Below are 16,146 nucleotides of genomic sequence, written 5' to 3'. Positions count from 1 at the left end.
GAAACAGTGGCTCTTTTGGGGATGGTGTAACCTGGCGCCATCAGATTAACCATTCTCCTGAATCCCTCACCCTCTACTACATTTATGGGCCTCATTTCCAAAGCAATAAAATCCACAATCGAGTCCAATAACTGGTTCTTTCTCTTCTCCGTTATTGGTTTTGCTGCATCAAATTGCAGTAGTGTCTGCATGGTTGAGGAGGTGGGCCCGCCGTCCAGATCCAGTTTATGTACCTAAAATAATGAATTTGTTATTATTATTAGCATATATCATTTTGTTCTTATTATATTTATTTGAGGCCAGGCCAACAGCATCACGCTTTCGCACAGCAGGCTGCCAGGCGCCGGCCAGGCCACTAGGCCTTAGTAGGCCGCAGCCTGCACGTGGCGAATGGCGATACTTCTAATTACTAATTAGGGCCCAATACTTACATTTTTTATATGAGCAACCAGGTTGGATGTGCCACCGTGGAATGCCAACTGCTTGTCGCAGATTTGACACACAGCCTTTGCTTTGTCGTCTGTTAATTTAAAGTGTTTCCACACAGGTGAAGTCTTCCCACTTGCAGCTGCCATGATTGAATAATGAGCCGAGCGCCGCGGGGACGCGCATCTTCACCTCGACTCCACCCCGCGCGCCGCCGCGGGGACGCGCCTCTTCACATCGCCTCACCCGCGCCTCCTTTTTAATTTTTTTCCCCCCCGAATGTCCGAATCCATTAATTAAAGTCCGAATGCCAGCGGAACGAACGAAAGTTCGAACGTTCGGGCTCATCCTTAAGCAGCGATAACACAGCAGTGCGCCTACAGACGCGAAATAAGTCTGTGATGTTTTTTTTCTTCTCACAATGAGTCCAATGCAGCTACATGCTTTGCACCGTCGCCATTCCTTTATGCCCACATCGCCCGAAATGAACGTTTATGTACCAATCACTACAACGTTAACGTAAGCTAACAAGCTAATCCTGATGATCAGATGAGGCAGAGCCACAGTGAACAGCACGGAGGAAAGGGAAATGGGGGGGGGGGGGGGGCACTCTCCCCTTCCCTGTGTGTGCGTGCGTTTGGAAAGACGACGGAGTCACTAGTCAGGACTCAGGACAGGAGTATATTATAGTAAACTGAGGATTACTGAGGATGGACAGATAATGTTGATATTCAAATATAAAAAAGTTTCGAGAGGAGTGGAAGTTTGAAGACAGACTACAATATGATGCGGTGGTGGTGAGTTGAAACACAGTGTGTGTGTGTGTGTCCCGACCCCACTTCTATGTTTCAATAAATTATTTGCATTTAAAACTATTAACGCTGACTCATTCCTTCAGTCCACTCAAAATTATGCTAATATTCCTTATGTTGTTTATGATATTAATTGAAAATAGCATATGAGAGTAGTATATGTAATAATAACACATGGCGATATACTAAAAAGCTATTTATAATTTTTGGCTAGTAAAGAATCTGCCCGGCTGGTACTTTTAAAAATCTACCAGCCAAATGGCTGGTAAGTCAAAAAGTTAAGTTTGTTCCCTGACCTCAGCCGTTCAATGTATTTGTTCAATTCCACCATCAGCACACCTGATTCAACTTAACTAGTTCTTTATTAGTTGAATCAGGTGTGCTGGTGGTGGAATTTAACAAATTCATGGCACGGCTGGGGTGCCTCGAGGAGAGGTTTGGGAACCACGGGACTAGAGCATACATTTGAGCCATCAAAGAAATGAAGCAAAAGTGGTTACCTGTGTTGAACTGGTTTATTTTTTAGAAAATAATAATAATTACCGCCACAGTCTAGGTAATTAATGGGAAACCCTTTCATCAAGTTTACAATCACGGCAGGCACCAAATAAGGCTATGCGGTACCGAGCCAAACGCATTTGCCAGGTCTAAAAATACCACCTGTAAATCTCTTTTCTCTATCTTGACTGATTGAATCTGGTGCCATATCATGCTTGTGTGTTCTATACATCCGGCAAACCCTGGGATTCCTTCTTTCTGCACTGCTGTGTCTATTTAACAATTCCTTTCTAGGTAGTTTGCTAGCCTCTGTGCCACTACACTAAAGAAAATCTTACCTTCTACATTCAGGAGAGATATATTCAGAAACTGGCTTAACAGTGAGGACTCTTTCTCCTTGGGAATTACGATTCCTTCTGCTCTAACCCAAGCTTTTGGTATAACCTGTTTGTCCCATACTACTCTCAATAACCTCCACAAGAATCCGAGTACATCAGGTGCACTTTTATAAACCCGGTGGCGGACTCCGTTCGCCCCTGGGGCTTATATTCTGACTTTATACACTCTGACTCTGTCTATAATTATTTGGACATTGACACAATTTTCACAATTCTGGCTCTGTACTCCACCATAATGGACTTCAAATGAAATCAAGGTGTGCTTCAAGTGCAGAATTTCAGCTTTAATTTGAGTCCTACAGTGTAGGAGTGCCCCAACTCAAGTAAAAAGTTATTGGTCAATCCAAAGTATTTCAGCTATCCACAGGTACCCTGTTTAGTTTGGAGAACCTCAAGTCTCACTCTGTTTGTTTACATTCTCACCTCCTGACAACATCTGGGCCCTATTCCCCGTACCTGGTTCAACTAAGTCGATCAACAGTCCCATTATCCAGATTCAATTAAGCCGATGTTTGAATCCGGGCTTTCCCTGTTCCTCGAACGCTGATTCAGTCTCGTTAATTCGAACCAGACTTGACACCCATGTTCATCATCAGATAACAGTGCTTGAACAGATAAATGCATTTTCTCAAATTCATTCATCAAAAACGTCAAACGTGTGACACTGTCACAGTGACAGTGATACAATTAAACAATCCACAGATTCAGATTCCTCATAATTCATATCCACAATCCACGCATAGACACTTCAATGTATGTATGCTTGAATGAAACACAATCCGGGAGCTCCGTTAAGCAAATACACAGCGAAGAATATGAAACTAATCTGAGCCAAACGCCCGATAGGTTTCATTTATTAAAAATATCCCTGCAGTCGCAATCGCAAGTATCCCTGTGTCGCGGTCGCGAGCGCCGTATCCGTATAACTATGACGTGCATTATTTAGGACAAAGTAAATTCATAGGCTGAATATGATTTATTATCAGCATTTTAGGTCTATTAACTATTATTTTACATTTCAAAACCCTCTAGAAAAACGAAGCACAAAAACATAATTCAGAATGGTATAATGGGATCTAGACTGAGAATTATTTCAGGAAGCGAGCTGGGATTTTTTTGCGAGGGTGTGGCCATGCAGGTTATCCAGCTAACTGAACTTAAACCTGCTCTGGAGCAGGTGCAAACTTTCTGATCTGTTGCCATAGCGACTTAGAAAATCCGACGTCGGAGAACGGAAAGGTCTGGCTTAAGTCAAGCTATGCTGAAAATTATCCGGCTAACTCAGTTAGCCATGTACGAGGAACAGGGCCCTGACCAACCTCCAAGTTGTGATTGACAGCGTGATGAGGACATGTCCTTACTGTATTAAATAGGGACATTTTGTAGCCAAGTAGTAATTGATTGAAAACACTTGTGTTTCTACTCTCAGTTACAGGGTTTTACTTAAAGGGGAACTATCTTATGAATTGCCTTTTCCAGTGTTTAGCATTGTTTTCTAGCAATGTGGGGTTGTATCAACACTGTATATGTTGCAAATAGAATTTTTTGCGCATTCCTCCAGTTCAGATGAGACAAGGTCCTCCCCCACTGAACCAAGCCATTCTGATTTTACTGGTTCGCTGACGTGATCTCCATATCTCAGCCCCTGGTTGTAGCCACCGCCCACAATCAACGGAGCAAGTGGAAATAATGCGAAAGCGGTTTCCCTGTCACTGACACTTCCTCAAACCGGTTGGCGTGGCGCGGGTGCTGGTGGAGGGAGAGCGGGGGAGAGGGCTGGTGGGGGAGGGGGAGAGACGGATGGGTGGATGGAGAGAGGGAGGCTCAAGTCGTCTCGGAGCATTTACACACACTCGACTGCGTGTGTGTGTCGGGAAACACACGCACGCTCTCGGAGCATCTCTCCTCTCTTGTGTCTGTCTCTCCCTCTCTCTTTCTTTCCCTCGCTATCTCTCTTGCTCGCTCGTTCTCTGCTCTCTCTCTGTCGCCACTCATGTCACGTCAACCTGTTGCAAAATATCATAGCGCACATGCACACTCCCACGCGTATTCCGATCCGTGTAATAATATTCACAGGGGTATATATTGTCATTTGAAACAAGTTACCAATGCATTCTCCCTTGGGATTATGCCCCCCCCCCCCCCTGCAGCGAAATGAATTAGTCCCCCTCTCTATCTCTCTCTCTCTGTCTGCCAGTGCAGACTGTGGGTGACTCTCATACAGCGCACTGCGAGTATGGGCGGAGCCCAGCCAAAAACAGCTTGGAATCTTGAAGGGTAGAAAATGCTGATCTTACAGAACTTGATTAGAAATACAAAACAATGAATTATATTGAAAAAAAACGTACAGATGTGTTCCATAGACTCGCATGAATTGTGTAAAATTGCCCAAATAGTGAAAGAAATAGTAAGATAGTTCCCCTTTAAATAGTGAAAAGTTATCTACTGCATCTTAATGTTTGTTATTCATATTATTATTATTCCTCCCTGCAGGCCCCCCACAGCTCTCTGTCTGTGAAGAGGAGGTTCCCCCTGAACAGCAAGAGAGGAGCCCCAGTCTGAGCCAGGAGGAGCCAGAGCCCCTACAGATGAAAGAGGAACAGGAGGAGCTCTGGAGCAGTCAGGAGGGAGAGCAGTTTCAAGGTCTGGAGGAGGCTGATATCATCAAGTTCACATACAATCCTGTCCCTGTGAAAAGTGAACATGATGAAGAGAAACCTCAGTCCTTGTGGTTTAACCAAACCCAGGACCCAGAGCTCCTACAGATTAAAGAGGAACAGGAGGAACTCTTTCAAGATCTAGAGGAGGCTGATGGCTCCAAGATGACCTTACACCCTGTGAAATATGAACATGATGGAGAGAATACTCTGTCCTCACTGCTCAGCCAAACCCAGGACCCAGAGCTCCTACAGATTAAAGAGGAACAGGAGGAACTTTTTCAAGATCTAGAGGAGGCTGATGGCTCCAAGATGACTTTACACCCTGTGAAATATGAACATGGCGGAGAGAATACTCTGTCCTCACTGCTCAGCCAAACCCAGGACCCAGAGCTCCTACAGATTAAAGAGGAACTACATCAAGGGCTGGAAGAAGCTGATCTCTCCAAGATCACAGTAGATCCAGTGAAATGTGAAGATGGTCAAGAGAACGCTCTGTCCTTCCAGCCTCTTCAAACCCAGAGGGAGAAAAACAGAGACGCTTACTCTTTACCCAGCACCTCAACTGAACAGATGAAAACAGAACCTGATGGAGAGGACTGTGGACTATCAGAACCAGCCAGTAACTTAGATCCAGCTGGTGATTTAGAACCAACTAGAGATGGCCAGCTTCTCTCTTCAGACTGTTCTGAGACTGATGACGGTGATGATTGGAAGGAGAGTGGGGAACCTCAGTCAGGTTTAAAGATGCTAATATCAAACAAGAAACAAAAAACATTAAGTTTGTCTCATACAGGACAGAAACTATTTTGTTGTTCAGTTTGTGCAAAAGGGTTCAGACAGAAAAAGAATCTGGAGAGACACATGAAGACTCATACAGGAGAGAAACCATTTAGTTGTTCAGTTTGTGGAAAAGGGTTTTCACAGAAATCAGATTTGAAGAAACACATGATGACTCATACAGGAGAGAACAAGAAACAAAAAACAATAAGTTTGTCTCATACAGGACAGAAACTATTTGGTTGTTCAGTTTGTGCAAAAGGGTTCAGACAGAAAAATAATCTGGAGAGACACATGAAGACTCATACAGGAGATAAACCATTTAGTTGTTCAGTTTGTGGAAAAGGGTTTTCACAGAAATCAGATTTGAAGAAACACATGATGACTCATACAGGAGAGAAACCATTTAGTTGTTCAGTTTGTGGAAAAGGGTTTTCACATAAATCAGATTTGAAGACCCACATGAGGACTCATACAGGAGAGAAACCATTTAGTTGTTCAGTTTGTGGAAAAGGGTTTTCACAGACATCATGTTTGAAGACCCACATGAGGACTCATACAGGAGAGAAACCTGTTAGTTGTTCAGTTTGTGGAAAAGGCTTCAGAGTCAAAGGACATTTGAAGACCCACATGATGACTCATACAGGAGAGAACCCCGTTAGTTGTTCAGTTTGTGGAAAAGGCTTCAGAGTCAAAGGAACTCTGAACAGACACATGATAACTCATACAGGAGAGAAACCATTTAGTTGTTCAGTTTGTGGAAAAGGCTTCATTGAGAAAAGATATTTGAAGATCCACATGAGAACTCATACAGAATAGAATAGAATCTTTATTGTCATTGTTGGTACAACGAAATTTAGTTTGGAACATCACCACTGGCATACAAACATAAAATATAGCATGTGCAATATGAAACCATTTAGTTGTTCAGTTTGTGGAAAAGGGTTTTCACAGAAATCAGATTTGAAGACCCACATGATGACTCATACAGGAGAGAAACCTGTTAGTTGTTCAGTTTGTGGAAAAGGCTTCAGTGAAAAAACACATCTGAACAGACACATGAGAACTCATACAGGAGAGAAACCCGTTAGTTGTTCAGTTTGTGGAAAAGGCTTCAGGGTCAAAGGAACTCTGAACAGACACATGACAAGTCATACAGGAGAGAAACCCTTTAGTTCAGTTTGTGGAAAAGGCTTCAGGGTCAAAGGAAATCTTAACAAACACATGACAAGTCATACAGGAGAGAAATCCTGAAGTTTGTGGAAATGGTTCAGTGATAAAGGGGTTCTGAAAAGACACATGGGAAGTCATACTGGAGAGAAACTAGTTGTTTAATTTGTTCGAACGGGTTCAGAGAAAACGGGAATGTGAAAATGCATTGTAGACCATTTAGCTGTCCAGTTTGTGGCAACATTTATTCAGAAAGGTAATTAACATGGAAACAACATGCTAACTATATTCAAGGGGAAATATCTAAGTCAGTAGCAATCCTGTATAAATGTAAGGATATATTAAACTATAAAGCATTGTACATTATCTACTGCTCACTTAGACTTCCTTACATATCTTACTATGGGGGATATGGAAGTATGGGGGTCGACATTTAAAAATACTGTAAATCCGATAGTCTTACTGCAAAATCGGTCCATCCGGAGCCTTTATAAGGCTGGTTACTATGACCACACAAATCCACTGTTTATAAAGTCTCATGTTATGAAATTTTATGATTTGGTTTATTATAAAATTATGCAAATAATGTACAGAGCTAAAGCAAAGTCCCGGACGGTGTGCAAAGGTTTTTTTCAATACATGAAAGAAAATATGATTTGAGAGACATTTGTAAATGTACTGTTCAAAAAGCTAAGAAAGGGATTAAAAGGAGATGTATTGTTGGGGTTAACTTGTGGAACAATGCTGATATACATAAGAATGAGTCATTCGCTTTTGGTTTTTAAGACAATGGTTTGTATAGCTCTTTTTGAAGATTATAAATGTGAATAATTATTTTTTTGTTATTTTCTTTTAGAATACTGTTTGAGTTTTCATTTTGTTAAGAATATAGGACATGTATAAGCATTATGCTTCAGTCTACCTTTTCAGTCACTGCCTAATCAAATATTGTGGAATGATTGCATATTGTATTGTGTGTGATGACTGAATAAAACTACTACTACCTATAAAATAACTTTTTGAGTGATAAACCCAGCTTGTAACTATTTTCATATTGTTCACACCAATTACTATTTTCTTAGTCTTCTAGTTCATAACAGAAGTATTGGGTTAAAAGCCCATGACTTGATGCAGTAACATCATTATCCTACACAAGAGCAGAATATGTCAGGTAAACTGGCTCCCCTGTGTGGTTGATCCTTTATTTCAGATCTACAGTCAGCCACTAGCCAGAGTATTGAAACAATTCCAGTCATAGACAGTGGCGTCGCGTGGGTAAAATAACAGGATGCCAAAAAAAAAGAAATATGTTATTAATATTTTTTTACATTTTTTTTTATTCCAAGCAGTCACCATGTACAGTATGGCTCGGCGGCCAGTCAAACCAAGCAGTTACCATGTACAGTATGGCTCGGCGGCCAGTCAAACCAAGCAGTCAACATGTACAGTATGGCTCGGCGGCCACTGCCAGTCAAACCAAGCAGTCAACATGTACAGTATGGCTTGGTGGCGTTACTACTATGAACAAAACAAAGCTAAGAGAACAGTTTTGACTCTTCAAATAAAGTGACTATATTTATTTGTCCAAATAAATATAATTTTAGTCAATCACAAAATTCACAATCCGTCAATGTCATTAACAATGTGTTTCCCTGAACAATGAGTGAACTAAAAACCAACAGGTATTGTGCTTTGTCAGCAGATAAAACATTTGTTGCTATAGGAGAGGAGACTGTTGTGGTCTTGGTCCATGAAACAACTATTACACACACACACATCGTCTGTTTTGCCTCAATATATACTGTATATATAATTATGTTTTGCCTCAATATACAGTATATATATATATATATATATATATATATAGATGCAAAACTGAATTATTCAGCAGTGTGTTGTGTGTGCGTGCGCGCTGCGGTGGCCAGGAGCGCACAACAGGATGGTATACATTATGGTATGAATAGTATATTCCACGACTATAGCAGTATATGGTGTGCTGTACATTTGAATCTAATCTAATTGTGCACGCGGCCATCGCATTATAATGAGCTGGACAGGTGTGTATGTGTGTGTGGTGACGTGAACGCGTATCTGCCAGCGAGAGGCTCTCGTGAAATCTGAAGTGTCCGACGTTCTGACTCCTCCACCGGCTGCACTCGTCCATTTTCGAGGCGAGCCGGAATCAATCTCGAACACGTCTGTTATCACAAACAGCTACAACCATCCAAGCTAGCCTGATAACGTTAGTAGTTAGCATCCAATGCTAGAAACTGCTTAGGCTGCTTACCTGGCCAATACTGTGGTCCTCCTCCTGGACAGATAGATTTGTTAAATCATAATATCCACAGTGGTGTGCTGTGCTGGTCCTCAGTAAATGTCCTGCCGGCGAAAAATAAGTTGCTAATAAAGTGCTAATGTTTGATACACTACTAGAGGATTCGAACGCGCCCGCGAGGGGATGACGTTCAGACGTTGTTTGTCACGTTGGTGGACGTCAGGTGGAAACGTTCTGGACTGGCCCGCCCCCAGGGTGGCAAATTTGAAGACGCTAGACTACTTGACTGTCAGATGGCCCCGTGTTAAGACGTGGGAACCCCTTTATTAAGCTTGAATCTTATTGGCTAATAATTGGTTCTGGAGTCCATTATTATTATTATTATTATTATTATTATTATTATTATTATTATTATTATTATTATTATTATTATTATTATTATTATTATTATTATTATTATTATTATTATTATTATTATTATTATTATTATTATTATTATTATTATTATTATTATTATTATTATTATTATGGTGGATGCTTGAAAAAGACACCTCCCCCCTCCCCTCTGCTCTATTCTGCCTGAGCTGCAGTGACTGAGCTGCAGTGAGCACAGTGACTGCCAGCCTGCCTTAGTGAGTCTGACAGTGTTAGAGAGAGTGAGAAGGAGAAGAGGGAGAAAATTCTTAAAAAATTATAACACAGAGATGAAAAATTATGATTCTTTTTTATTATTATTGTAAACTATATAAAAAAATATTATTTTTATTTTTATTTCATATTTTTCTGAGGAAGCCTGGCTTCCCTTGGCTTCCAGGAAGATTCGCCACAGTGGGTAAAATAACAGAGGATGCCAAAAAAATTGTTATTAAAAAAAATGTATTAAAAAGTTTATTAATATATTTTTTTAAGCCAAATAATATTGTGACTAAATAAAAATGCACACTAAATAAAAATACACATTTCAAGTGTAAACAATAGATACAGCTATAGCTACTATAGTCCATGGGCCAGACCAGATATTGCCAGTGTTGTGCTAGTTACTGAAAAATTGTAATTCAGTTACTTTACTAGTTACTTACACCCAAAAGTAATGCGTGACTGTGAAAAGTAACTGTTGGTGACAGGTATAGACCACGGGTTGTTATGGTTACGTCATTCACAAAGGGGTCACATGTAGGGATGGGTACCTTTCACATTTGAACCGATACGGTACCGGTACCGGTGAATCGATACCGGTACCCAACGGTACCTTTTTTCTGTACTTTAGTCTAAAAAAAATGTATTTACCTACCTCAGTCGTGAAAAAAAATCCTAACTTCAAATAACTACAATTTCGACCGTTTTCGGCTTGCCATTGCTCCAACTGCTTTGTTGTTGAATCAAGTCAAATCCTAGGTAAGCATATATTGTGCGTGTGAACATTGACATGAAAAAAAAAGTAAAAGAAATAAAAAAAAATTAAAAATTATTTTTTTTTTTTTTTTTTTTGTATCTCACTTGAATCGATACTCGGTAGTACCGACGTGTTTCGGTTCGGTACCTCAAAAGAACCGAATTCGGTACCCATCCCTAGTCACATGGTGTTGGTGACAGGTATAGACCACGGGTTGTTATGGTTACGTCATTCACAAAGGGGTCACATGGTGTCGTAGTAGTAGTAAAGTCAGCTGTTCACCGGCGGGTTTCTGGTACGGTAATGAATGAGGGGGTGAACGGGGAAGTCACACTTTGCTGACCGCACGCTACACTGTGATAAACCAAGCTGTGATTCACTTTAGTTTTGTAGTATATGAACTGATCTAACTTTAATAAACTAACCAAACGCAGTATCCTGGAGCAGTGATTTTATGACAAGCGGCGCGTCTGGCAGGTATCATTATTTCCCCGTTTTAGTCTCTCTGTGACTGACTACTGTTTGTTTGGACAGTCGCCATACATTTGTCAGCAAACGAGACACTGAACGAAGGATTGGAGCCACGAAAGGTCCCGATAAGTCAGACATTATTGGACGCGGAGCAAAGGAGCAACGCGCGCACGCACGCACAAAGGACCGGACCGAGCCAGCATATATCAACGGATTTGCGGTAATGTAACCCGACCCGTTGCGTTCTGCTGTGGACCCATGTTGGTTCGTTTGGAACTATTTTGAGCTGGTTCTACCGCTGAGTGGAAAACTGTTATTATGCTGAACACGCTGTGGATGTGTGTGCGCGGCCCGCCGGGCAAAACTTGTATCATGTGTGTGTGACAACAAACAATTAACGTGCGCTGCACTGCACTGCTCTCTTGCTGTGGCTGATTTATGTGGCGGGTTTTGCAAATGCATTGAATATTGGAATTGGATTCTCATAACTTGTGATAACTTTCTTGTACATTCAAAATGAGTGGTTCAAATGTTGGGAAACAGGACAAAGAAAAGAGAAAAATAACTCTCACTGCAAAGGCTTTGGCAAATAAAGTTGAATCACTCCAAAAGAAACGCAAGGGGAAAGTGGAGGAAATAAAACGTCTGATAACCTCTGTCCAAGAGCTCATGAAAAATTAGCAAAATGTTGCACTGGTTAAAGCACAACTTGACGTTTTGATGCAAGTGACAATGCTAATGAACTCCATAACTATTTGATGCCTCTTATTCCACATGATGAACAAGAACAAAATGACTGGTTCTCAAAGGTCAATAAACATAAAGATGGATTAATTAACGATGTTAATGCCTCGTTTTCAGTAACCAAAGGAAACACACCTCAGTTAGAGGCTCATAACAGGCCTACTGAAATGCAGCAGCATGAGGTTGCAGAGGAGGAAAATGGAGAACATGGGAGTGTGGGAAATGTGGAAGTGACGGGGCCTCAGTCGCACAGTATTCGTTATGCTCAAGAGGATGTTCAACCGGAGGACAGTATATCCAACCATAGTAGCAATAATTATGGTTCAAGATCTATTAGATCAAAGGTTTCCTCGAATGCATCTACACGTCTCAGAGCCGAGGCCGACATGGCTCGGCAAAAGTTGCTTGAACAAAAGCATGCTCTTGAAGACCAGGAAGCTCACATAAAGAAATAAAAGGAACAACTTCAGCTTGAAGCGGACATAGCCGCATCGGTAGCAAGGCTGAATGTTCTGAGAACCTCTGGGTCAGGGGTGTGGAGTGCTGCTTCTCGTAAATCGGATGGAATGGAATCCTACTTTGGAAAGGGCCTCAACATTAATGCAGAGACATTTGTATCACACAAGGATGGAAGAGGACAACCTGCATAATTATGTTGGAGGCACAAGGCCAAAGCAAAAGCAACCTGATGGAGCCAAATACCTCCAGAAGCCCTCACCACTCACACAGACCCAGACTATGAACTCAAATGCTACAGAGCACCCAGCGCTCACACAGACAGAGCACGGTCCCAAAGACTACATGGCCTCCATTGTCCTTGTATAGAGACATACAACCTGTTTCCAGGAACGGCAGTGAACAGAACAACATAATGTCTATTATGCAAAAACAAAACGACATCACTTCCATGTTGGTGCATCAGCAATGCATTGCTTCACTGCCTAAAAGAGACATCCAACCATTTGAAGGTGGCCCTCTGCAGTACCATGGCTTTATACAGTCCTTTGAACAGACTATAGAAAGGAGGACTGACAATGCTGTTGATTGCCTGCACTATTTGGAGCAATACACCAGGGGGCAGCCTAAACAACTAGTCAGAAGTTGTCAACATATGACTGATGGCACTGGATATGCTACGGCGAAGGCTTTACTCCAGGAACACTTTGGGAACGAGCACGTCATAGCATCCGCTTACATGGACAAAATCTTTGCATGGCCAGCTATTAAGTCGGAGGATGGGAAAGCCTTACAAGCATACAGCCTATTCTTGCACGGATGCTGCAATGCCATGAAAGACGTACATAATCTATGTGACCTAAACACATCTGCAAACATGCTTGCTGTTATCAAGAAGTTGCCCTACAAGCTGAGGGACAAATAGCGAACAGAAGCATGTAACATCCAGGAAAGACATCGCAAACGTGCTATGTTTACAGATATTGTGATTTTTATTGAGCGTGAGGTGAGAATCGCTACAGACCCTGTATTTGGAGATATACAAGATGCTCCAATGGTGTGGGCTTTCAAGGAAAGTGGCAGAGCTAGACCTGTGCCTCGTCTTCAGGCTAGAGGGAGTAGTTTTGCCACAACGTATTCCCAGATTGAAAGGGATGCTCATTGGGAAAGCAGAGTTAAGGATGGATATGAGAAGACTTGCCTTTTCTGCAAAGAGGGTGGACACACACTGGAGTCATGCACTCTATTGGGGAGGAGAGCTCACAGCGAGAATATGGAGTTCCTGAAGAGGAATGGAGTTTGCTTTGGATGCTTGTGCACTGGGCACATCAGCAGAGAGTGCAGGGAACGTCTGTCTTGCAAGACATGTGGCTCACGACACCCCAGCTTGCTTCACATCCACTCTAAGGAAAATGGAGATGCAGAGAAAGGCAGGATCAACTCGGACAGGGCAGTGGACAGAGCTCTAGTCGAAATCCATACCGGTGGTCTCACTGGGGCCGGTGATCAAGATTGCAAGCTCGCCATCGTACCGGTTAAGGTTAAATCAAGCAAAGGTCAAAGGTCAGTGGAAACCTATGCCTTTCTAGACCCAGGGAGCTCAGCGTCCTTCTGCACAATGGGTCTGATGGATAAACTGGGACTCTCTGGGAGGAAAACAAGGATCCTTCTATGTACCATGGGCCAAGAAAAGGTGGTTGACAGTTGCATTGCATCTGACTTGGAAGTCGCTGGATTGGACAGTGACCGGTACTGTGCAATGCCCAAGATCTTTGCACAGCATCAAATGCCTGTCAATCGAAGTAACATCCCACGACGGCAAGACCTGGAAAAATTGCCTCATCTGAAGCATGTCTATCTGCCACAGATTGATGCAGACGTGGAGATGTTGATCGGTCTGAACGGTCCCAGAGCCTTAGAACCACTGGAAGTCATCAGAAGCGTGGATGGAGGGCCATATGCGGTCAAGACGATGCTCGGATGGACTGTAAATGGACCACTTGGAGGAGATGGCAGTGACAATCCTGAGACTCAATCTGCAGTCAGCGTTAACAGAATCTCTGCTGTCACTCTTGACGAGCTCTGGAACCAACAATTCAAGACAGACTTCCCTGAAAACAGCCAGGATGAACTGCAAGGGCTGTCAAGAGAAGATTGTAAGTTTCTGGAAATGGCTAATGAGACTGTGAAACTGGTTGATGGCCATTATGTCGTTGGATTGCCACTGCAGGACAGAACTATCATCATGCCCAATAATCGTAAAGTGGCAGAGCAGCGCACCCTCAACCTGAAGAGGAAGTTTAGTAGGGACGTGTCATTCCATACACTGCATTTATGGACAACCTGATATCCAGTGGATACGCAGAGAAAGTGCCAGCTACAGGATTGGAGCGAAGTGACGGCAAGGTTTGGTATATCCCTCATCACGGGGTATACCATCCCCAGAAAGGAAAGATCTGCATCGTCTTTGATTGTGCAGCATCATTTCAGGGTGCATCGCTCAATGCACATCTCTTGTAAGGACCTGACCTGACAGGCGGGTTGGTTGGAGTCTTGACCAGGTTTAGGATGGAGCCCATTGTTCTGATGTCTGACATTGAGGCCATGTTCCATCAAGTTCGAGTGCCAAAGGCAGATACGGACTTGCTCAGATTTCTCTGGTGGCCCAACGGGGACTTCAGTCAACATATGGTTGAATACCGGATGGTTGTCCATCTGTTTGGCGCAACATCATCACCAAGCTGCGCAAATTTTGCTCTCCGGAAATGTGCCGAAGATAACAAACAGCTCTTCAGTGAGCAAGTGTTCGAGACCATCATGCACAATTTCTACGTTGACGACTGTCTTGCTTCCATAGCCTCGGAGGATGAAGCCATATCCCTTTATCAGGACTTGATAACCCTCTGTGCCAAAGGAGGCTTCCATTTAACAAAATGGCTGAGTAACAGTCGCCGTGTGCTGGCAGCAATACCAGAGGAGGAAAGAGCAAAAGAGGTTAAAGACCTGGATTTGGACCAAGACATCCTACCAGTTGAGAGGGCATTGGGAGTGCGTTGGTGTGTCCAGTCCGACACCTTTGAGTACAGTATAACCTTTCAGGACAAACCACTGACACGTAGAGGAATCCTTTCTACTGTCAGCTCTTTCTATGACCCTCTTGGGATTTTGTCCCCTGTGGTTTTCACAGCCAAGAGGCTTATTCAAGACCTATGCCGGAAGGGGCTAGGATGGGATGATGTCATACCAACATCTGTGGCACAGGAGTGGGTCGACTGGCTCAAAGAGTTACATCTGTTAGAGGCCTTCCATGTCAGACGATGTTTAAAACCGCCCAACTTTGGAAAAGCAACCAGCGCCCAGTTGTACCACTTTGCCGATGCAAGTGAGGAGGGATACGGTACCGCCACCTACCTGCTGTTGCGCAATGACCAATCTCAGACTCACATTGCCTTCGTAATGGGAAAATCCAGGGTGACACCTTTAAAGCCTGTGACAATCCCACGTATGGAGTTGACTGCGGCTGTTGTGGCAGCTCGCATGGACAAGCTATGAAGGAAGGAGCTAAGACTGCAGCTGCAAGACAGTGTTTTCTGGTCAGACAGTACTTCTGTGCTGAAATACATCAAGAATTAATCATCAAGGTTTCGCATTTTTGTAGCGAACAGAGTCACACAGATCCTCAAGATGTCCGACGCATCCCAATGGAGGTATGTGAATACAGCGCACAACCCTGCAGATCTTGCCTCCAGAGGCATGAAAGCGGAACTGTTCCTCAAGGACGAGATATGGATATCTGGACCTCCATTTCTCATGCAACCAGAAGAGACTTGGCCTGTTAACCCAGACAACTTGGGAGAACTTCCACCCGGAGATCCAGAGGTTAAGGTGTCAGCCGCCATTGTCTCCATGGAACAAGAGGAGGATGATGATGCCGTGACACGTTTGATCAACCGCAGCTCATCTTGGAGACATCTCACAAGAGTGATGGCATGGATCCTGAGGCTCAGAGCCATACTTTGGAAAAACAGGAAGAGGAGAGAAGTCACTGGAGGTGCTTCTCAGCCAG

Source organism: Notolepis coatsorum (assembly GCF_963971535.1).
Source record: "Notolepis coatsorum genome assembly, chromosome: 1".
NCBI classification, from domain to species: domain Eukaryota; kingdom Metazoa; phylum Chordata; class Actinopteri; order Aulopiformes; family Paralepididae; genus Notolepis; species Notolepis coatsorum.
Note: the sequence above shows the minus strand (reverse complement) of the source record.